Source organism: Mus musculus, chromosome 8 (genome assembly GCF_000001635.26).
Source record: "Mus musculus strain C57BL/6J chromosome 8, GRCm38.p6 C57BL/6J".
Lineage (NCBI taxonomy): Eukaryota > Metazoa > Chordata > Mammalia > Rodentia > Muridae > Mus > Mus musculus.
In genome coordinates, this window is record NC_000074.6 from 42,005,150 (window position 1) to 42,030,661 (window position 25,512).

Sequence of the window (25,512 nt, forward strand, 5' to 3'; positions counted from 1 at the left end):
TATCATGGTTATATTTTAACTGAGAATAAAAATTTCTTTTTACATGATAAAGACCAGACTCCTACAGATACCCTTGACTTCCTTTCTGCACATATCCCCAGTTTTGGTTAAATTTAACTTTCTGTCTTTTATTTTTGAGCAAGCTTCTAGCTTCCTGTTAATATATGCAAAATCTCTGTATTTTGATGGTGTTAATTTTTTATAAAGCATTTTCTCATCATGATTTTTTTCCATGATGACTGTTTTAATCCTTTGAGATCACAGAATGTCCTTACCTATCCTTGTAACCTGTCATGGCTTTTATATCTGAAAATTTGGAGTGCTCAAGTTTTAAAACTAATTCATTTATTGATCTGTTTACTAATTCATCTTAGGTAACCAAATTTAATTAATGCTTCAAAATAGGATGACTCTTCTGATTCTTCTTCAGCTTGTACTCCTTTGAATGCTATAGTTAGAACTCTGGCAAACTGAGTCTGTTTGCAGGTCTCATGATTTATACGGAAAGCATTATTTCTATAAATCTAGTTTTGAATTATGTTTAGGCTTTGTCCTATATATATTTATATTTATTATATATTATAATTTATTTAATTTATTTATTAGTCATGAGAGGATATGGGGTAGACAATCTTGTGATCTCAAATGATAAAAACAGTTGTCAAGGGAAAAATGATGAGAAAATACTTTATAAAAAAATTAATACCATGCAAATACAGAGATTTTGCATATATTTGCATGATTTCTTCATCTATTTCCTAACCCATCAGCCCTCTTCTCAATTATCATGTCAAAATTCAACCAAAATCTTGTATCCCATTGTGTCTGCACCATCAGCATCCGACCCCATAGCCAATTAGCTGACTAGCATCACCGTTCCTCAATACTTCTTTCATTTTCTATTAGCTACATTGATTTAAATTGAGCTTACCTTTCTAATGATAAAATGATTCATACTGTATGTTTCTCTGAAATATTCAGCAGCCTCTCTTAGCTCTTGGAATAAGTCTAAGTTATCTGACAAAACTCTCATCCTATTATAGACAAACCTTGCCGACTTCTGACTTCATCTGGCAAAGACTCTTCCTTTTGTCTTTTCCATGAAAATTGAGCTCCTCCTGTCTCTTACAATGACAAGCTTATTTCTCCTCTGGAACACTGTATCCTTTTTTATTCAAAGACTATTACCACATGGAGTGCTCACATCACTTCATCTTCAGATAAGTGGTACCTGATTTCTACTTAAATAGCATCTATGCAGAGATGTCATGTCTGACCTGATGCCTAACAATCACTCAGAAAATATAAGCAATCATTCTGTTATCTGATTAGAGCTTTGTACTAACTCATATTATTTACAGTTGTTCAAGCTATTTATACAGTTTCATCAGTTTAAAAATAGTTCAAATAAAAGAGAAATCTTAAAATAGCCAGGCATGGTAGTATATATCTTTAATGTCATCACTCAGTAGGCAGAGGCAGATAGATGTCTGAGTTCAAGGTTAATCTGGTCTACAGAGCTAGTTTGAGTACAGCCAGGGGCACATAGAGAAATCCTATCTCAAAAAAGCATTTTCTTTTTGCATTAATTTCCTCTCTCTCTCTCTCTCTCTCTCTCTCTCTCTCTCTCTCTCTCTCTCTCTCTCTCTCTGTGTGTGTGTGTGTGTGTGTGTTGTGTGGTTGTGTGGTTGTGTGGTTGTGTGAGTGTGTCATTTGACAGGGTTCAGAGGACTACTTGCAGAAGTAGATTTTCTCCTTCTACCACGTGAGTCCAAAGGACAGATCGTAGGTTGTCAGGCTTGACAAGTATCTTTACCTTCTGAGCCATCTTACTGGCCAAATATTTTGTTTTTGAGACAAGAATATGTCTTGTACTTATTTTTAAAACTTACAGATTTTTGATATATTATTATTCTTTAGCACATTATCATAACATGAAATCTTAAAATTTGCTCAGTCTTAATGAATGATTAGTGTTTCTCTGAGTGTACGTGGTCTTCAATTTAGGAGCCTTCCACTCACAATTTGTCAACTTCATGAAGAAACAAGAGCAACAGGAATTCGATGGAAGCTGTGCTTGCAATTTTATAAATTGTTCTGTTGCTAGCCTCATGCTATGAGGCTATATTATTTGCAAAAGTAGGCAATAACTCTGAGTCCTAGCTTCCAGTCAGTCATGCACTTACATAGTTAAATCATATACAATAGGCTTTGTCTTATTTTGTCACAACCATATACTCATGATTGTGTTCTGAGTATATTTAAGGGTGATTTGGCTGAGACATGATGCTTATTGGTACGTTGGAGATCCTAAATACATTTTCTGTTTGGGATACATTCAGCTGATAGTGCTTTTGTTAGGATTTACTATGCTGTCTGTCCTGAGGCATCTGGAATGTGCTATGTTTTACAAGATTATTCTCTTCCTGAACTAATTAATGTTTATTAGGTTCAAAATTAAGATTTTGATGTAAGTTCTTTGAGAAGAGCTTGCCTGGGTCCCCACATCCTCTTTCATCATTTTTGGCACTGACCTGCCTTCCAGTGATACGTGCTCCACTGAAAGCTAGTTAACTCCTTCTATGTCTTCTGTTTTTTCTCTCTACTTTTAGCTCCTTCCACATATCATCTTGTTTTGTTTTGTTTTTTTGTTTTTGTTTGTTTGTTTGTTTAAAAAAACTTAAATCTTTGGAGAATTTGACAGAATTATATAATAATGGCCTTTGGGTATTTGTCCTAGTTGATGGCCTTGAAGGGGCTGAGCCATGTAGATTTAAGGCTTTAGTAAGAGTAAAAGGCTTATTAACAAAATAGTTCTTCGTGAGTGCCTAACTGGTAGGGACTGTGGGCCAAAGAATCTCAGAGCCAAAAGGCACGCTTATACTCAGCACAGATGGTCACAGGTCAAGGGTCCTCAACATTTGGTCATTGTAGTCCTAAGGACCTAAAGAAGTTGGCATGGTTTTATACTGAAGTTCTTTCTGTTTTCATTTTGGATTTAGTTAGAGAACAGTAGATGAAGAAGTTAGAATTATAAAGAAGGAGCTTTTAATTTAAAATGTCCTTTCAACTGATAGCTTATAATTTATATCTCTGATGTGATATATTTGAGCCACTTTTCTCATAGGTTCATAAGACAAATCTGGAAAGATAGCTCACCATTAAAGAACACTTGGTGCTCTGGAAGATAATTCAAATTTAATTTCAATATCTATTTTGTGGTACCAACTGTCCAAAACTCCAATTCTAGTGCATCTTCTTCTGGCCCCTGAGGGCACCAGTCATTGCATGTGCTGCACATATAAACCTGTAGAAAAAATAAAACCACTCATACACATAAAATAAAATGACTTTTTTTTAGCATCCTTTTATTTTATTTTTATTATTATTTATTTATTTATTTATTAGGTATTTATTTCATTTACATTTTCAATGCTATCCCAAAAGTCCCCCACATGCTCCCCCACCCACTCACCCACCCACCCACCCACTCACACTTCTTGGCCCTGGCGGTCCCCTGTACTGAAGCAGATGAAGTTTGCACGACCAATGGGTCTCTCTTTCCACTGATGGCCGACTAGGCCATCCTCTGATACATATGCAGCTAGAGACAGGAGCTCGGGGGGGGGGGGCGGTGGCGGGGGGGGGGAACTGGTTAGTTCATATTGTTGTTCCACCTATAGGGTTGCAGATCCCTTTAGCTCCTTGGGTACTTTCTCTAGCTCCTCCATTGGGGGCCCTGTGATCCATCCAATAGCCGACTGTGAGCATCCACTTCTGTGTTTGCTAGGCCCCAGTATAGTCTCACAAGAGACAGCTATATCTGGGTCCTTTCAGCAAAATCTTGCTAGTGTAAGCAATGGTGTCAGCATTTGGAGGCTGTTTATGGGACTGATCCCCAGATATGGCAGTCTCTAGATGGTCCATCCTTTCCTCTCAGCTCCAAACTTTGTCTCTGTAACTCCTTCCATGGGTGTTTTGTTCCCAATTCTAAGAAGGGGCAAAGTGTCCACACTTTGGTCTTCGTTCTTCTTGAGTTTCATGTGTTTCACCTATCCTCTTATATCTTGGGTATTCTAAGATCCTGGGCTAATATCCACTTATCAGTGAGTACATATTGTGTGAGTTCTTTTGTGATTGGGTTACCTTACTCAGGATGATGCCCTCCAGGTCCATCCATTTGCCTAGGAATTTCATAAATTCATTCGTTTTAATAGCTGAGTAGTACTCCATTATGTAAATGTACCACATTTTCTGTATCCATTCCTCTGTTGAGGGGCATCTGGGTTCTTTCCAGCTTCTGGCTATTATAAATAAGGCTGCTATGAACATAGTGGAGCATGTGTCCTTCTTACTGGTTGGAACATCTTCTGGATATATGCCCAGGAGAGGTATTGCGGGATCCTCCAGTAGTACTATGTCCAATTTTCTGAGGAACCACCAGACTAATTTCCAGAGTGGTTGTACAAGCTTGCAATTCCACCAACAATGGAGGAGTGTTCCTCTTTCTCCACATCCTCGCCAGCATAAAATGACTTTTAAAGAATAAAGAGTTAGTGATACTGAGTGTCAGAACAGAGCCCTGCCAACCATTACCTTTGACAAAGCTTATATATAACTGACACCACAGTGTCTCCAATATTTTAAAATTAAGAAAAAAAAAGGAAAATGTCTGCAGATCTCATCATGTAATGAGGAAGAAGGTCAGCATTGCATATAGAAGACAATTCTTATAACTGATGAGAGATCAGCACACATAGCTGTGAAAATGTGTATTCATCTAACACAGCTTTCGGGTTTTTTTTTTTAATATATATTGCTTACTATAGAGCTCTTTCATTTCCCCTCCCTCTAGTTTTCTGTGCTATTATCCACTTTTAGATAATATCAGCTTCAAGGGACCCTGGCAGTGCAGCCATAATAAAGGCAGAATCTCAAAATGAAAGCCTGCTTTAACAACCCATGTAGCCGTTTTCAATCCCTACTAGTGCTTAACTCTATTGAAACTTCTAAATTGAACAATGACAAAGTTTGTGAAATAGAGATACTTGAGTGGAAGACACTGTAAAAGGAAGAACTAAGGACATGGTAGAACACGTTAAATAGGACCATCAATTCCTTTAGCACCACATTTTGTTTAATCAGGGGCTGGAGAGAAAATTGATCTTTCCCTTAAACTTTCTAGAAAGCTTTAGAAGAACTTGTCTATTGTAGACTCACGCTGGAAAAGGGCCTGCTCCTGTTTGAGAGCTAAAACATGCTCCTGACCACTTAGGGATGCGTTTGTTTCTCTAAGTTTAGCACAGTTCCAGGGACCCTGGGGGAGAAGAATATGGTTCTAAGGTAACAAATCTGTTTTCCACTTGTGTCTTTTTTATTATTATATGCTGCTTGTGATCTGTGGTATTGTACTTGCAACCTAGATTGTTGTCCATTGCTGCCTTTATTGTGACTAGTTTCAACAGGCCATTAAGTAGTATTCTTGGAGAAATGGGGGACAAGATTGATTCTATATTTATATAGATAGCACTACTATTCTTTTTGAAGGCATATATTTTGCAAGATAATTTTAATGAGGTCCTGTGTTGACTTGAGTTCACTGAATTATGGCGAAGGAGACACTTTTGGTGATAGGACAGGAGCTGCAGAGCTGTGTGACAGAATAAGGTTCAGATTGAGACAGCAGTCACTCAAGTAAAGATGAAAGGGGAAAAGATAAGAGGAGAGGAGCTGAAATATCAAAGTCAGGGGTGTTAACATGTTTTGAAGTGAGAAAAAATCTCATATCTAATTGTGAATAAAGTTTAAAGACTATAGGATTCTCTCTAAGTTGTACTCAAGGCAGTTTACTGGTTGTGTTTTGGAAATTAGAAAAAAAAATATGTGTCTATGCATGTATCAATATGTGAGTATGTGTATAGGCAAGTGCCAGTGTCTGCAGAGTCCAGAAGAGGGTTCTGTATCCTCTGGACCTAGAGCTACACATGATATGAGTTATTAGACCTGGAAAATCTATCTATATATTTTAACTGATAAGCATTCTCTATAGCTGAGAAGTTTTGTAAATATAATTTGTTGTGCTACTGCATTTCAATTAATATGATAATTTTTATATTTTAAAAGTATTTGTTATGAGGTATTTTAAATAAATATTTAAAATCAAAATATGCATGATTATTATTTAAAACAAAAAAAAATGAGACAAGCAGAATACATGGTCACAGAATCTTTGCCATGCCCTCTCCACTTATAAAACATTGAGGTTGATATAGCCCCTTCTGCCTTGGATTGTCTTTATATAGTCTTCTCCTAGTATAAGTATATGTAAGTACATCAGTGGTTTTCAAATAACCAGAAATCTTCCTCTAAATAGTTCAAAAATACTCTCTGTAAACATTTAAATAAGCTTAAATATTGAATTTTAGAATCAATAAAATGAAAAAATAAACAGCATAATGAATTTTCCAGTCTACTGTGTTCATGCATGTCATATTTTAATTTGTATATTTCTGTTACCATTCTCATTCCCCCTTTGTTTTCTGAATAGCCATTAGCACATATAATTCATTTGTGAGTCTGATTTCATGTACTGTAACATGCAGTGCCATGAAAATTTTTTTCATCTTGTTAGTTTGGTCGGCGTGAAAGAGTGCTCCCTATCATTTTTAACTGAAGATTTTAATAAATCACTTAGAAATTATCTTTTCATTCTACTGCTCCTTCAATGTTGACCCTCTTTCTACATCAAATATAAATACATTTTAATTCTTCCAACTAAAACTTAAAAGTAAGCACACTCAGCAGTTGATTTGATTCTCTGCAGTTTGGATCAATTTGACAAAACTCTCTGGGAAAGTTGAGTTGCCTTTGCATTTAAAATTCTTCTGTAATACAAGCCCAGACTTGATTCAACAGAAGCTGTCTTTGAAGAGTGCATATTGTCTCTATGCTCTTAAACAATGCCTTAAATTTTCACAGTTTAGCCACATTAGGTGAGAGTTTAATTTTATTCTATAAGTGTATCTTCACTTTCCACTTAAGCATATTTTTTGTTCTTTCTCAGATACTTGGAATACATATGGTCCCTACTCTTCTATCTCTTCCACTATAACTGCATGTATTTTCAGGTTAGATTTAGTTGTTAGAATCTTTATTTCATCTTCCTTCTGAGACTCCACTATAAATTCTACCTTTTTATATTTAACAACCTACTTAAACACTTTATTGGACTTATCTGTAGTAATTTTAAATTTAACATGTCTAAAAACAAATCTCTTCTACCTCCTTTACTATTTATTATGACAAATAAGTAAAACTTCTAGATGATTATGGCCCAAACTGATCATACTTCTCTTTTTATGTGATCTTCTGCATCTAACCTATCACCAAGTTTTCTTTCCAACTTCTTTATACTGCTTCCCACTAGCTAAATTCTGCTGCTTCCCACTAGCTAAGCCACGGCAGGCTAATAGATATGATCTTAGGTCCCAGGAAATTATTATGTGTTTTCTGCTTCTTTCTAGAGTTTTCTCTTCTAATCTCAGCATATCAGGTCTAATACTTGTCTTATATTTCACATGTTTAGTGGTCTCCCTATGCCTGGAAACACTTGCAATTTCCGGTCTGATTGCCAGTAATAAATAAAAGGCAGATATAGGTTCAGTATCATAACCAAATTGTAGAACAACTTTTTAAATTAAAATAAGCACATGCCTTCTTTTACAATCTCACACATATTCTGATTACTCTTACCTTAATATCCTCTACTACCTCACTTTCACCACTGCCAAACCCCAGTTCCCATTCGCTAAAAGTACCCTTCTTGCCTCCATGTCTTTCCATTTTGTTTTTTGACCCTCTGAGCTAACCAGAGACAGTTGTGCGATCATGCGGTTTAAATTGTACTGGAACACGGTGGACTTTTCAGAGATACGCAATTTTATCCTTAAGAGTCCACCAGTAGCCACTAATTCAGCCAGAGGGTCAGGGCACCTGAGGCTTCCCTGAAGTCAACCTCAGCTGCTGTAGGATCAGAACTGCAATGGCCAAATCCTGCCCACAAGGTAGCACGTTGCAGCTCCACTGCCTACCTTCTTACATTCTTTCTACCCCCCTCTTCCACGATGTTCTCTGAGATTGAGAGAACGTGGTATAAATATTCATTTTAGTTATTCTCAACACCTAGAGCATCCCCAAAGCTTTGCGATTGTCACTGTTTATTGCAGAGAAGCAGCTCTGTTGAAGGCTGAGTTGTAATAATACTAGTTGTCAGCTTTTCCCTTAGAACAACTATATTTTCTCTGGATCTTCAAACACATATTCTAAGAAAATTTCTCTGTGTAATTCTTTTGGGTGTATAGAGTTTTGTTTTAATGAACACAGTTTATGACAACCAATAGAACAGTTTAAAGGAAGTAATTTCCAAATACCTTTGTCACGTTTAGCTCAATGTCATCCTGCAATTAACTCTATCCTTTCATACCTTTATGTTACAGAACTTTACTACACGTTTGGATCAAGTGCTAGGAACAACCTGTAGATAGAATCTCTTATAAGCAATGCCTGTTGATAAAAATAGCTGAAGGCCAATGAGCTAGGACAGGAAATAGGAGGTGGGGCGCTAGCAGGAAGACAAAGGATCCTAGGAACTTGTGAGCATATAAAAGAGATATTCAAGAGAGCTGCAGGAGATGGACGTAAACCATCAAGGAAATGAACTTGATAGAATAAGAGAGATTCGAGAAGACATTGAGGTAGACTCTTAGGAAGACTAGAAGAAAGAAGTGGGCAGAGACTCAAGAGAGGTAACTAACCAACTGGCAGACAGAATAGTTTGAATAGGTTAAGTAAGTTGTGAGCTAGTCAGGGAATGAGCCAAATCTTGTGATCAACTCATTTATTAATAAATAATTAGCCTCAGAGTCCTCATTTCGGGAGCAGTACTGAGAAGAAAAACTGGCAACCTAATTAGCATAATATATAGTATAAATCCCAGACCTGTCAGTCATCATTTATTTGACAGAAGTATTACCTAGAATATTTCAGTAGTTATAGCTTGTACAACACTTGATTATAAGATAATCTTAATAATTTGGCCAATGTTTTGGAGATACATGAAGTCCATAATGGCTTATAGAGAAAACTGATTCTTCTTAGTATTTGAGAAGTACTGTATCAATATGAAAGAGAAGACATCATATTTGACTACATTCGTAAACAAGACTAGTTTTATTTTTGAGTACAGTTTTGTCTTAGTTTCTTTTCTTTTGCTGTTATAAAACATTTAGGTCAAAAGAAGATCTTGTTTGTAGTGGTGATAGGGAGGATTTATTTGGCTTCTAATTTCAAGTCACAATCTATCACTTAGGAGGTCATGGTAGAAACCATGGACGAATTCTGTGCATAGTTTATTCTCTCACATGTACATAGCAAGATTTATTCCATAGCTCTGGCCTAACTGCCTCGAGATAGTGACATGCACAGTAGGGTGTGCCCTTCAACATCAATCAACAATCAAGACAGTCTCTTGCAGACTTGATCATAGGCCAGTCCAATTGAAGTTATTCTTTTGCTGATAGGCATTCTTTCCAGGTTACTTAAATTGACAACACAAACTAACTAGGACATCATTAAGACTTGCTAACAAGATATTTTGAAGAAAATAGTTTCTTTGGTGTCATCAATATGCACTGAAAACAATTGAGCCATTTAGCCAATTGAACACTTTAGCCACTGCTTCTAGGTCCATCAGTATACCAAGGATGTGGTTTCATTTTCCTTGAACTGATGACACCTAATGACTATGATTATTGATGTAGGTCATTTCCTGCAAGATTAGGAAACTGATGATTGACAGGTAAAGGTGATTGTCACTTTAGGACTTCCTGTTTACACTGCCCAACCTCTTTAGGAAGCGTGCTGACAGCAGACATCTTTTCTTTGCTTGTTTCTCCTTCTCTTTCCACAGGTATCTAACCTGCACCATAGGCTTTTATTTTCTTTCTTCTTTTTATTCTCTCCATATTTCCCACCTGCATTTATATTGCCTACTTCATCTCTTGGCATCATCTCTGAACTTGAAAAGACACCTAATGGAACTAGGATCAATAAGTAATCTATGATGTGTAGTAATTGTTTCATCCTTAATGGAGTAGTTGCTCATTGATTATCCTCATAGACATTTACTGAACATGTTCTTTGCAGCACAGGAGATTGTCTTGATACTGAAAACACAAAGATGAATAATATACATTTTAAAATGTTTTTTGAGATTATAATACAACTACATTATCCTCCCCCTTTCCCTCCTTGGACCCTCTTTTTGATCTTGCAAATTCATGGCCTCTTTTTCTTTGATATGTTTTATTACATATGTAAATATGTATGCATATATGTGTGCATATCTTCTTAAGTATACAATTACAACTTGTCACTTTGTATAATATATTATACATATTTATTTATAAACAAATATGCATATATGTGTGTATCATTTTTTGCTGGAAGACCCATCTAATATTAGATAGCCAATTGGTGTGCTTTGCTCTTGGGAAGACAATATCTCCTATTCTCAGCATTTCTTACTTCCCTGCAGTTCCTTGTCTAGGTTGGAGGACACATGGACTTTCCCCCTTCTGCATTATCATGTCTACTAGTACTGTCTTTGTATAGGCCTTCTTTCTGTCAGCCATGTTGCTGTGGCTTCATGGGTATAGATTCTTTGAAGTTTCTAGGAGACATAGTCTTACAAAAAGTTCCTCTTCTTTGTCTTTTACAGTTTTTCTGTCTCCTACACAACAAGGGTCCCTGAGCCTTAGGTGTAGAGGTTGTATAGTAGATGTATCAGTAGGCAGTGGCTTTCATACTACTGTTTTTGGTAGGTTGTAGTTTTCTGTAAATGGTAATCTGTAACCAGAAGAAGTTTCCTGAATGAGGGGTAAGAACCTCACTTATCTCTGTATGTAAGGACAAATACTTAGAGCATAGCTATGAGTTATTTTAGTTTAGTAAAATAGCTTTTATAGGTTCTTCTCCAAGATCCATGACTTTTAGATAGTTGGCTAGGTTTCCAGCACCAGGCATTATTTTCCTTTTGTTGAGCAGGCTGTAAGTCCAATTAAAGAGCTGTGGCTTACTGCTAGGTTATGAGTGCTACAATTTTACCTCTAGGATTATCATGACGTGGTGATGGCTGTTGTAATTCATAAGGGTTACGATGATTGGTTTCCCCCCTGATTTTGAAGCTTTCATAGTATCTCCAGTATGATGAAAGCTAGTTCTCAGAGAGGAGGTTTTCATGTCAGGTCCACCTTGGGTTCTCTGGGTTCTTTGTCTGATGTGCAAAGTGTTTTTAGCAATTGGACTGACCTTCTTTCTCTGGGAGGCAACCAAAAGTAACAATATCCTATAATCATTTGAGGGTCCCTTGAACAATTCTGACCAACAACTCAAAAGGTTTCTCAGAACTGTTGCTGGAAGGTTTGTTAAATATTTTATGGGTCTTGATGGAGCACTCTCAGCACAGAGGAAAATTTTCATTTAAACTCTATATCTATATGTACACCCAGATTTAAGTGTACTATAGATCTTTTGAAGGTATGTAAATAATTATATGTTTCCTTATGAATTTTCAGACATTCTTACTGTTACTTCACTCTCCTCCTTCCTTCTTCTGTATACATTTTTAATCCTCATTGAAGTCTGAATATACTACATGAATTGGATCTGGAATTTAATTTCACCCTACATTGTAGGGTGAAAAGGTAACGTTCAAGTGGAATACCAGATAAAGTCTGGATGATTATAGGAACATCAACTGAGCAGTAGAAATTTGTTTTAAAGAGTGAGTATTAGTAGAAGTTATATATCAGTGATGAAGTAAACATAGATGGCCTTTATTAAGTGATTCACTGAGGCTCTTGCTTTATGGGAGATAGGTTATTTATATAAATATAGAGATACAAAGGAATGTAACATAGTAAGTAAATAATTAAGTTGGATTGTTTGGACTAGGGTACATAAGTAAAAGTATGGCAATGGGTATATTAAAAAACTAAAAACTAATAAGAGTCCAAGTTATGAATGGGTTAGCATTCCAGCTGTACAGCCATTTCCTGAAAGTCAAGGACAAACAATGTTAGTCACTAATGGGATAGGATTAGGTTTGCATACAAAACTATGTCATTGGTTGGAGAACATGTAGTTCTTTTGAAAAATAAGTTTTTTTTTTAAATCACATACCACACTTTAGGTTGTAAAAGAGAAACTGAAAATTTATAATAACTGTCAGAGAAGGTAAAATGGTTGCTTTCTTATGTAAGTACAGTGAAATCTTGGAAAAACAATAGCTTTGATGGAGAACTCATGGGATGAATTTGGGGATGTGTTTACATGATGTGGAATGTGTTTTACATGTGCTTTCTCTGTGTATTAGGTAGAGGATTGATGGCAGAAGGCGAAGAAGGTGGCATTGAGCAATCAGTAAGGAGAACAGAGATTCATTGTAGCTCCGGCAAAAAATAGAAGGACGATCTGACTTGAAATCATTATAATAATTGCGAGACACATTAAAAGTGCAGATGAGGCTAGCGACCACTGATTTACATTAGGAACTGTCTGTGCATATGGGCTGCATTTTATAGTAACATTATCCTTGATCTTGATTTAGAGAAGCTAACAGTTGGACTCATTAAGGCTTTGATTTTGCCATGTGTACTCAATGAAATGAAAATATAGGAAGACATATAAAGATGCTGTCAAGAGACTGGAGGGAGTTCTGCCCACTGAAATCTAACACAGATGTGGCAGAGGTAGTCCTGGGAGATGTGGATTGGGAGAACATAGAAGGGTCAGTGACCGGTAATCGTGGTGTGATGAAGAACAGGTGTGGTGAGAAGAAGTGACTGAGAGGCCTCAGAGACTGAGATGTGCGTGAAAAGTTGGTTGTATAGACTTGTAATTTCATAAAAGTGGGATTGCTGTGGTTCTCCCTGGGCTAAGTAGATAGGCCTTAGGATCACTGAGATTATGAGGCTCAAGGAAGTACTTACTTTACTCATGGGCTTCAAGGGAAGGGCATTTAAAATCTAGGATATAAAAATATAGTTATAATATCACAGAAGTCTTCATAAAACTCATATCAGAAATACCAAAAGTGTCAATTGATAATATTGTGTTTTCATTACGTGATTTTCAGTGTCTGCCTACTATTCTATTTTTGATGTTTTGTGATAAATGTAAATTTCTTAAAATTTGAACAATACCTACCTATGCATATTACTGTACTGCATTTACATAGTAACCTTGTCTTTTAAAACATATTCACATTGTGATTCCATGTAAGAAATTTAGAAAATGAAGATATTTTTATAAGAAAGAGAGGAAAACAGAAGGCAGTTTTGAGTTTTCTCATTTAGTTGGAACAGATTTGAGATGATAACTTGCTTTTCTTCTTTGAGATTATAGATTTGCTATAATCTATAATACAAAGGACAGTGTGGTAATGATTTTACAATTTTAACCTAGTCAGTTGCAAAGAAAGTTAAAAATTAAGAGTGGACAGAATCTGAGTCATAGCTAACAGTGACTGAGTTAGAGAATTCCAAGTAGAAATTCCAGTGATTTCCATTTGTTTCTTTACCATTGCTGAATGTTGGCCCTGGAAGGATGGCATTAAGAGAAGGCTAATATTTTCAGACCCCAGCATGAAGGCTTTCACAGACTGTCACCATTATCTCAAACTAATGGTATCTAAAACTCCCAGTCCTCTGTCGTGAACGTCTGCCTTTAATTCTCTTTTTGTGACTATATCCCCTTCCCTCTTCACTATCCATAACAGAGTCATTATAGTCTGTCTCCATTGTTCCACTTTATTTTTTTTTAATTTTTTTTATTAGGTATTTATTTCATTTACATTTCCAATGCTATCCCAAAAGTCCCCCACATGCTCCCCAACCCACCCACTCCCACTTCTTGGCCCTGGTGGTCCCTTGTACTGAGGCAGATAAAGTTTGCATGACCAATGGGCCTCTCTTTCCACTGATGGCCGACTAGGCCATCTTCTGATACATATGCAGCTAGAGACAGGAGCTCCAGGGGGTACTGGTTAGTTTATATTGTTGTTCCACCTATAGGCTTGCAGATCTCTTTAGCTCCTTGGTTACTTTCTCTAGCTCCTCCATTGGGGGCCCTGTGATTCATCCAATAGCTGACTATGGGCATCCACTTCTGTGTTTGCTAGGCCCCGGCATAGTCTCACAAGAGACAGCTATATCTGGGTCCTTTCAGCAAAATCTTGCTAGTGTATGCAATGGTGTCAGCATTTGGAGGCTGATTATGGGATGGATCCCCGGATATGGCAGTCTCTAGATGGTCCATCCTTTCGTCTCAGCTCCAAACTGTGTCTCTGTAACTCCTTCCATGGGTGTTTTGTTCCCAATTCTAAGAAGGGGCAAAGTGTCCACACTTTGGTCTTTGTTCTTCTTGAGTTTCATGTGTTTTGCAAATTGTATCTTATATCATGGGTATTCTAAGTTTCTGGGCTAATATCCACTTATCAGTGAGTACATATTGTGTGAGTTCTTTTGTGATTGGGTTACCTCACTCAGGATGATGCCCTCTAGGTCCAACCATTTGCCTAGGAATTTCATAAATTCATTCTTTTTAATAGCTGAATAGTACTCCTTTGTGTAAATGTACCACATTTTCTGTATCCATTCCTCTGTTAAGGGGCATCTGGGTTCTTTCCAGCTTCTGGCTATTATAAATAAGGCTGCTATGAACATAGTGGAGCATGTGTCCTTCTTACCGTTTGGGACATCTTCTGGATATATGCCCAGGAGAGGTATTGCTGGATGCTCTGGTAGTACTATGTCCATTTTAATGAGGAACTGCCAGACTGACTTCCAGAGTGGTTGTACGAGCTTGCAATTCTACCAGCAATGGAGGAGTGTTCCTCTTTCTCCACATCCTTGTCAGCATCTGCTGTCACCTGAATTTTTGATCTTACCCATTCTGACTGGTGTGAGGTGGAATCTCAGGGTTGTTTTGATTTGCATTTCCCTGATAATTAAGGATGTTGAACATTTTTTCAGGTGCTTCTCAGCCATTTGGTATTCCTCAGGTGAGAATTCTTTGTTTAGCCCTGAGCCCCATTTTTTAATGGGGTTATTTGATTTTCTTGAGTTCTGTATATATATTGGATATTAGTCCCCTATCTGATTTAGGATAGGTAAAGATCCTTTCCCAATCTGTTGGTGGCCTTTTTGTCTTAGTGATGGTGTCTTTTGCTTTGCAGACGTTTTGCAATTTTATGAGGTACCATTTGTTGATTCTTGATTCTACAGCACAAGCCATTGCTGTTCTATTCAGGAAATGTCCCCCTGTACCCATATCTTCCAGGCTTTTCCCCACTTTCTCCTCTATAAGTTTCAGTGTCTCTGGTTTTATGTGGAGTTCCTTAATCCACTTAGATTTGACCTTAGTACAAGAAGGTAGGAATGGATCAATTCACATTCTTCTACATGATAACCACCAGTTGTGCCAGAATCATTTGTTGAAAATGCTGTCTTTTTTCCACTGGATGGTTTTTGCTCCCTTGTCAAAGATCAAGTGACCATAGGTGTGTGGGTTCATTTCTGGGTCTTCAATTCTATTCCATTGTTCTACTTGTCTGTCGGTATACCAGTACCATGCAGTTTTTTATCACAATTGCTCTGTAGTACAGCTTTAGGTCAGGCATGGTGATACCACCAGAGGTTCTTTTATCCTTGAGAAGTTTTTTTTGCTAGCCTAGGTTTTTTGTTATTCCAGATGAATTTGCAGATTGCCCTTTCTAATTCGTTGAAGAATTGAGTTGGAATTTTGATGGGGATTGCATTGAATCTGTAGATTGCTTTTGGCAAGATAGTTATAATTCATTCAGTTAGTCTATTAATTTCACCTCTTCAGACTTCCCTTTGTAAATGCCTACTGAAAACTGAAAGTTGAAACAGGTGCTCTTCTTACACTATTTGACAATGAAAGGTGAAATAAGGAACAATGAAATTTTGCCCCAGGACAGTCACTACACTAATATTTTACATATGATCTTCTACTTACAATTTTCCTTTAGATTTTATTCGTATGTATTGTAAATAGGAATATATATTTGCTTATATACATTATTTAAGTCAGAGGTATCACAAAGTTTCTAAGTGACATGTTCAGGTATCATATTATAATATATACTAGCATTAGATATCAAGATTCTAAGCATTAAGTATTAATTATATAGTAATACAATTTGGTTTAATAGTATGCTTTAAAGGACTCATTTAATAATTTTTATTTTCAAATAAAAATTATAATTATTTTTGAATATCACTTGTGTTGTTTTGGAATTGCTAGATGTGGTATAAGATACATATTAAATTTAAATTTTTTTAAGCAGGATAATATAGGAGAACAATCTTATAATATCTGTTCACTATTTAGAATTATTAGCATGAACAATTAGCCAAGCCAAAAAAAAAAAAGCCATCAAATCTATAAAAGATGTTAAATAATTTGCAGGTGATTCTCCTTATAAAATTTCTCTTAAAGAGCATGCACAAGTGACCATATTAACTTCATAAAGTTCTAGGTTATGAAATAACATGAAACAACACTGGTATCTTTTAAACACAAATAATCAAATTACAAATGACATAAAGAAAACAGTGCCATTTGTGATAGCATAAAAATACTTAAAAAATCAAAACTTAACCAAGGTGGTAAATAATTTATATACAAAACATTTATTAAAGAAATACAACTAAATACGTGGAAAATATAGCAATATCCATTGGGAGTGAACAGATTGCTATTGTCAAACTACTCAAAGAAATATACATTTCAATACAATTCTTGTCAATTCTCCAAACCATACTCTCTCTCTTTTTTTTCTTCTTTTTCTGCCACCAAACCCAGACACTAGTCAGATGCCAACAAGAGCCTGCTGACAGGAGCCTGATATAGCTGTCTCCTGTGAGCCTCTGCCAGTTCCTGGCAAATACAGAAGTGGATGCTCACAGTCATCCATTGGACAGAACAAAGGTCCCCAATGAAGGAGCTAGAGAAAGTATCTAGGGAGCTGAAGAGGTCTGAAGCCCCATAGGAGAAACATCAATATGAACTAACCAGTACGCCCAGAGCTCCCTGAGACTAAACCACCAACCAAAGAAAACACATGGTGGAACTTGTGTCTCTAGCTATATATGTAGCAGAGGATGGCCTAGTTGGTCACCAAGGGGAGGAGAGACCCTTGTCCTGTGAAGGCTCTATGCCCCAGTATAGGGGAATGACAGGACCAGGAATGGGAGTGGGTGGGTTGGGAAGCAGGGGGAGAGAGGAGGGGATAGGGGATTTTCGAAGGGGAAATTAGGAAAGGGGAAACATTTGAAATGTAAATAAAGAAAATATCTAAGAAAAAACAAGAAAAAAAAGAAAGGAACACAGTTTTAGAACTTAGATGAAACTGTAAGTAATTCTGAATAGCCAAACAAATCCTGCAGACAAATAAAGTTTAAGGTATCATTCTTCCTAATTTAGATTTATTTATAGTAGAAAGCTATTAGAATTAAACAGTGTGATACTGGCATAAAACAGAAACAAAGACAAATAGAAAAGAAGTCCAGAAGTAAGCCTAGATACTTATACCTAATTTTTACCCAGGGCACTGAGCAGGTAAAAAGGAGAAACTATAGGCTGTTTAATAAAGTGGTGCTAAGAAAACTGGACACCTTCATGTAAAAGAATGACATGAAATATTTGTTTCATACGATACACAGAAAACCAACTCAAAATGAATACAAGGCTTAAAGTTAAAAACCCGAAACTACTTAAGTTTGACAAGAAACACAGGGGGAAAATCCCCTAACATTGTCTATGACACAGCTTCAACAGAGAGGCGTCCCACTGAGGGTCCAATATTGACAGTGTAGTAGAAGCTGGAGGACTCAAACCAGATCATGATTCACTGCACTGAACATGAAGCTCTTTGGTTGTGACACAGAGCAGCTTCCATGGTGAGATGTTTTAATTTTTTTTTAACTTTTGTTTTCTTATTTTTTTGGAGGGGGGATGGAGATTTCAAAGGGACATTATGGAGGGATGGGGAAATGAGTGGGACTGGAGTTCATGATATGCAATTCACAAAGAATCAATAAAGAGTTAAAAATTTATTTAAGTTATCATATCCAAGAGTAAATCTACTAAAGCAGTTAAAAATTAAAAATTTAAAAATGCCTCATCAAACTATAAAACTCCTCCATAATAAAGGATGCTGTTAACAGAATGACAAGGTAACCTATAAAAATTAATACCCAATTTTATAACAAATATATAGAATAAGGCAGTGAAAATAATCTGAGTACTAAACAGGCAAAAAACAAAATATTTATCTGTTTATATGAAAAGTATCTTTGCATCATTGTTCATTGGAGAAATATAAACAAAACATGCTATAGGATATATCACTCCATAGTTGTTAGGATGGATTTCTGAGTTTGAGGCCAGCCTGGTCTACAAAGTGAGCCCCAGGACAGCCAGGGCTACACAGAGAAACCCTGTCTCGAAAAACCAAAAAAGAAAAAAAAAAGGCATAACATGTTGTTGAATACTGAAGAAAGGGATAATTCTTCATATATGTGGAAATGTAGATTTGTAGTGTTATACTAGAAAATAATATGGAGACATTTTGAAGAAAATAAGTAGGAACTACTGTCTAATCCAGCAACCCCTCTTTAGTCTTTAGTCATATGATCAAATGAAATGGAGTCTTTAGTTTGTAAAGTTCTCTGAGTGTCCACGTTCATTGCAGCCTTAGTTACAAGAGCCGACAGATAAAAACAAAGAGAAAATTCACAAGAAAGTGGTGTTTGTATCTATAGAGCAGTGTCATATAGTTCTATGGTGACTGGAGAGCATTTGCCACAAGAAGGAACTTCAAAAATGCTGGCCATTAAGTTAAAAGCCAAAAATTAGATTCAGGAAGTAAAAAATTACACATTCTTTCTTTTGTGGAGTATAAAAATTGTTTTCAAATGTATAGAGTTAAAAAGCAAAATAAAGCTCCAAGATGTAAAGGTGGCAGTGGTGGAGGATAAAAAAAGTTCTGGGGCTATAAATCAGCAGTTATATATGCTACAAAAAATCTAGGTGTTTAATTTTCAATGTGAGGACCATAGCACACACACACACACACTCACACACACACTCACACACACACACACACACACACACACACACACACGAGTACACAAGGCATATACAGGACTAACTATGTAAGATTATAGATATATTAATTTGCTTTACTGTAGTAAGTCTGATACTGTCTACATTTTATGTATGATAGCATATACACCTTAAATGTAAACACTCATTTTTCTTAAAGCTGGTGTCCTGACTCATATCAGGAGGCTGAGGCAGAAGGATTGTGAATTTGAGGCAAGTTGGATTAGTAAGACCCAGCTTTAAGATACCCCAGATTACAAATGTTAGTTTTTAAAAAAAAAAAAACTAATATATTTTTGTGCTCTGAATTTAACATAATATATAAATGTATAAATCTATGACCATTTTAATAGCTTAAATTTTAAGAAAATCCTCAGGTAAAAATTTATTATTTGTTATTTATATCTAGTAATCTTTTAAAAATTTATTTGTGCACTGATTATTCTTAGTGCCAGGGTGAGGGGCAGGGAGACATGGGTCAGAGGGCACCATGCTAGAGTCAGTTGATAGGGGAGCTGGGAATCAAACTTTGACAGGCTTGGTAGCAAACACCATCACTTGCTGAGCATTCTCACCAGCCTGCAATCTTGTCTTTGGTGTAAAGGAATATGTGACTTTGCACTAAACTTTAGCTACTGCTGGAGAGTATTTTTGAGTATGGTTAGTACATTACAACTTTAGTGTGTCATTTCTGATAAGTGCTTTTATAATGTCCCCTCATTTAGTCTTGCTAAATATATAAAACATTTTTAGTGGATATTTTCTTTATTTACATTTCAAATGCTATCCCCTTTCCCAGTTTCCCCCCACCTCCCAGAAATCCCCTATCCCATCCTCCCTCCCTCTTCTTCTCTGAACATTTTCCTCCACTCACCCACCCAATCCCACCTCCCGGCCCCGCGATTCCCCTACAGTGGTGCATCTATCAAGTTTTCATAGGAGCAAGGACCTCTCTTTGCACTGATGCGTGACAAGGCCATCATCTGGTACATATGCAGATGGAGCCATGTGTACTTGATTGATGGTTTAGTCCCTAGGAGCTCTGGGGGGGGGGTCCTGATTGGTTAATATTGTTGTTCTTCTATGGGCTTGAAAACCCCTTCAACTCCTTCAGTCCTTTCTCTAACTCCTTTGTTGAGGACCCTGCGCTCAGTCCAATGGTTGGCTGCTAGCATCCATCTCTGTATTTGTAAGGCTCTGGCATCGACTCTCAGGAAACAGCTATATCACTTCATGCCATCCACAATAATGTCTGGGTTTTGTAACTGTATATGGGATGAATCCCCAGGTGGGACAGTCTCTGGATGGCCTTTCCTTCAGTCTTTGCTCTGCACTTTATCTCCATATTTTCTTCTGTGAGTATTTTGTTTTCCTTCTAAGAAGGACCGAAGCACACACACTCTGGTCTTCCTTCCTCTTGAGCTTCATGTGGTCTGTGAATTGTATCTTGAGTATTTGGAGCTTTTCGGCTAATATCCACTTATCAGTGAGTGCATACCACTGTGTGTTCTTTTGTGATTGGGTTACCTCACTCAGGATGATAATTTCTAGTTCCATCCAGTTGCCTAAGAATTACATGAATTTATCATTTTCAATAGCTGAGTAGTACTCCATTGTGTAAATGTAGCACATTTTCTGTACCCATTCCTCTGTTGAAGGCATCTGGGTCCTTTCCAGCTCCTGGCTATCATAAATAAGGCTGCTATGAACATAGTGGAGCAGGTGTTCTTATTACATGTTGGGATATCTTCTGAGTATATGCCCAGGAGTGGTATAGCTGGGTCCTCTGGTAGTACTATGTTCATTTTTCAGAGGAACCACCAAACTGATTTCCAGAGTGGTTGTACCAGCTTGCAATCCCACCAACAATGGAGGAGAGTTTCTCGTTCTCCCTATCCTTGCCAGCATCTGATGTCACCTGAGTTTTTTATTTTAGTGATTTTGATTGGTATAAGGTGGATCTTAGGGTTGTTTTGATTTGCATTTTCCTGATGATAAAGGATGTTGAACATTTCTTTAGGTGCTTCTTGACCATTCGATATTCCTCAGTTGAAAATTCTTTGCTTAGCTCTTTATGCCATTTTTAAATAGGGTTATTTGATTCTGGGAGTCTAACTTCTTGAGTTCTTTGGATATATTGGATATTAGCACTCTATCGGATATAAATCTTATCTTTAAAAGTCTTGATGGTTGATAAGATTTTAAGAATGTTCCAGAATTATTAACTGATGTGTGTGTCTTTATCTCTGCTCTGTTACAGTTTGCACCTTGATTGTGCATAATATTCATCTGTTAAATGCTTGATTACCCAGCCCGTGGGACTGTTGGGAGGTGGTTGGACACTTCTGAGGTAAGGCAGAGTGTAAGGAAGGGAAGTCATCGTGTTATGCCTTGAGGAGTATTTCCAAACCCATCCCTTCTCTCTTTTTCTCTTTGCTTTCTGCTTTCCCTGAGTTCTGCCATTTTGTTTGTCCTGTGTTCCACTGTGTGTGGCCAGAGGGCTCAGTGCATTGAACCAACAAAGCAGTGTTCTAAATCTTCTTCTAAGTCATTTTTTTCCAGGCATTTCAAGAAAGAAAGGGAAGCTAACTAACACAATTTTGGGATCAGAATTTTCCTTTTGACTGTGTCTTGTAGCACATTCTCACTTTTCAGTTTTTACTTTTGTGATTTTTTTCAGTTTTGCTTACTATGGCCTTTCTAAAATAAAATGCATTGGTTTGTTAACTAGGATGTTCTCATCCCTCAGTTATTTTAGTTTCTGCAAAACTGTAATGATGTTTGCTGAGCATTTTAAAGGTTGAAATCCTCTTACTGAATTTACATGATTATTCAGAATCGGTTGCAAGAAACTGCTCCTCTATATTCAGTATGTTTGCAAGATTAATATAGTTTCTTGATTCTGTACCAGGGTCATCCTTTCTTTTTTTTTCTCTCTCTCTCTCTTTTTTCTTTGACTTTTATGCAAATGAGCTGGATAGCAGGTTTATTAGAAATTTGTACTGCAAGCAATTTTAAGGGGTGTATTTATTTTCATATTAAATATGGCTGAATAGGTAGTATTTTTTTTTTTTGGTTCAGTTGACTTTCAAGACCTCTTTCAGAAGGGCAATGTTGAAGTCCTTTCTTTTCACCAGGACTTTATGATAGATTATATACAAACTGTTCTGTTTCAGGTCATCTGTAAAATGCATTAATGAAAACACAACTTGACACCTTCTGTGACAAGATGTTCTGCCTTAATTAGTATGTTCAGGTCCAAAAACTCACTGCATACCAAGCCAACTGAATTTTAGTCCAATTTATCCGGACTTAGGAACACAATTTCTTTATTTTCTTTTTTTTTTCTTTTTCTTTTTCTTCCATGGCATTCAGCGACCCTTCTGAGGGGCAAGTTTAGTTTCTTCCTAGTATGAACTGGAGGACACCTTTACTTTCCAGTGATAGCATATATTAAATCTAAACTTTTTTAAAATTAGAATTCTTTTCTACCCAAGGGAGACAATGATATTTTTCTTCTAATACTTATAGGTGTGAGTAGTCTGTTACTTTGTGTTCAGATTTTAACTTAAAAAATTGGAACAGTTACAATGTCTCATGTATAAAGATGTAATAGAAAGCAAAAAATCACATTTGATAAATCTAACATGCATATGAGAACATTACTGCAAAAAGGTGTGCGTAAATATTTAGAGCTGAACACTAACTAGATTGGATAAAGAACAGTAAATTGAGAAAATAAAAGGAACCTTGAGTTAGAAGTCTTTGTTTTTGTTTTTGTTTTTGTTTTTGTTTTTGTTTCTCAAGACAGGGCTTCTCTGTATAGCCCTGGCTGTCCTGGAACTCACTCTGTAGACCAGGCTGGCCTCAAACTCAGAAATCCACCTGCCTCTGCCTCCTGAGTGCTGGGATTAAAGGCATGGGTCACCACACCTGGTGAGTTAGAAGTCTTAATTATGGAAAACTGATTAGGAAGTAAATGTCACTTGACTTTTATTTCCTTCCATAGGTTTCTTCTGACCTTGGCTCTTTCTGTTTGGTGTTAGGAATGTCTTTCTTCTTGATATAGGGCAACACCTTGTATATTAGAGTTTTCTTTCTACCATAAAAAGGTAGGAGGGCCAGAGCTTCCTTTTGTATTTTTCCTTTTCAAATTCCTCTAACTTAATATAGCCAACAAGCCAAGGTGGCATAATTTGGTCCCCTCAATAAGAAAAGAGTTATGAAATTGGTCTGATTATTTGTAAAGTAATATCACATTGACGTTTGGAGAACATTGTTCCATCAGTAACTGGAAGAGGGGACAGAACATAAGGAGGCAGCTTATACTGTTGGAATGTTTGGTTTACCAAAAAGTAGACTAATAATGACTGTTATTTAAAGTTTAGAGGTCCTTGGTCCTGAGAAGTGTAGGGGAATGCCAAGAAAGGGTAGCAGGAGTGGGTAGGTTGGTGAGCAAGAGGAAGGGGGAGGGGATAGGGGGTTTTGGAGGGGAAACCAAGAAAGGGGATAACATTTGAAATGCAAATACAGAAAATATCTAATGAAAAATAACAATTAGCCACACAACATAGCTTGCACCATTTATGACTGACCAAAGTAGACTAACAAAAATAAGTGTGGTTTAATATTTCTTCCTATAGAAAGTATGCACCATGAGTTTGAGGCTTCACAGAAGGGCATTAACAAACTCCAAAATAAAACCACTAGTAATAGGATGCAGTCAAATATCTCTTTCTTAGTTTGCCTGAAATGTAGAGTAATTTCTGTAACCATATTATCTTAAGAATGCTATGTCAGAAACAGACAGAAATATTTAGAGCCTTTAACAACACCTAATTCATTTTTATTCAGCTACAGGATACAAGGGCATTGCTTGCTTAGGATGAACTTCAACCATATATTTGGAGGGAAAAAAAAGCAGAATTTAGTAAATAAAAAATAAAGATAAAAGGAGTAGGTGAGAAGACTAAAACAGTAAGAGGAAGCTATTTCTGATACAGTGTAGTGCATCTTTGACTCTGTCCACAGGAATCCTGGCCAGACACTGGTATATTAGTAAGTTATGCCAGAAACATGACAAATACATTGTGGCTTTCTACTATGTCAGAATTTATTGAGTACAGACGTTTTCCTAGGTTTAGCTATTTCAGTGACAGAAATTTGTCTTATAACCTCCCTTACCATTGTAGCCTAGTCTGAATTAATGCAGTTTATTTTATTCCAAACTGAAATGTTAATATTAGCTCTCTCATCACACATTGCACAGCACACAGTATATCTCTCTCTCTGTCTCTCTCTGTCTCTCTGTCTCTCTCTCTCATATATCTGTCCACCATCTATATATCTACCTATTCACCTGCCTGTGTGTATCATCTATCTCTATCTCTGTCTCTGTCTCTGTCTCTGCCTCTGCCTCTGCCTCTATCTATCTATCTATCTATCTATCTATCTATCTATCTATCTATCTACCGCTATTGTCATCATCATCATCATTATAATCTATCTGGATGTGTATGGATTACAGAATGAATACAAATAAAGAGGCTGCAAATGAGTTCAGGTTTCAGAAGTAGCCTGGAAAAGAGTCCATGTTACTAAGACAACAAACCAGAGAACGTCTCAGAGGGAGCTGATTTTGGAACTTCAGAAGTTACATTTGAGAATGAAGTTGAGATTTCAATGACAAGGTAAAAGGTTGAACCAGGTCTAGAGCAGGAAATAGATCAGGAGCAGAAAACAGCAAGCTAGTTCCAGGTCTAGATGGACAAAGTAGTACATGGGCAGCATGGGAGATGATCAAGTCAACAGTAAGAGATCCAGTCTAGCTGATGCTCCAAAAGCAGTTTGGGAATCCTTTGCTTATAGGTTATTAATCCCTGTAACAGGTGTCTATTAACTTATGAGGTACAAATGAGAGAGGTACAAGTGAGAGAGTTCACCGTTTTCTTGGTCTGCCATGGCCAGTAAGTTCCTTCTGGCCCTGTTAATAATTTTAATAAGCCTAGGTGTCTCTATAGTCTCATTTTGCCCCTCACCAACTTATAGGGAAACTCCATTTCTACTCCCAGAAACACGCCATTTATGAGCCTATCTTGGATGACTGATGCCTGACTGATGTCCCTTAATCTGCTCAATGACCATAGTCATCCTCCCTCAAAAAGGAGTCAAAAGATGCTCATGAAATAGAATCTACCAGGGCATTTGCACATATGCAGTAAGTTTGAGTTAAGGCACAATCTGATTATCAACCTTTGCCCA

The 25,512-nt window shown here is 36.8% G+C and overlaps 1 long non-coding RNA gene across 1 annotated transcript in view; it reads left to right on the forward strand.

The window, feature by feature from the left end:
• 2810404M03Rik (RIKEN cDNA 2810404M03 gene) overlaps window positions 1-25,512 on the forward strand; it is a 218,936-nt gene that overhangs the window by 177,883 nt on the left and 15,541 nt on the right. The window contains exon 4 of the long non-coding RNA NR_045497.1: window positions 21,512-21,601. This is a non-coding gene — a long non-coding RNA (RIKEN cDNA 2810404M03 gene). The remainder of the gene's footprint in view (window positions 1-21,511; window positions 21,602-25,512) is intronic.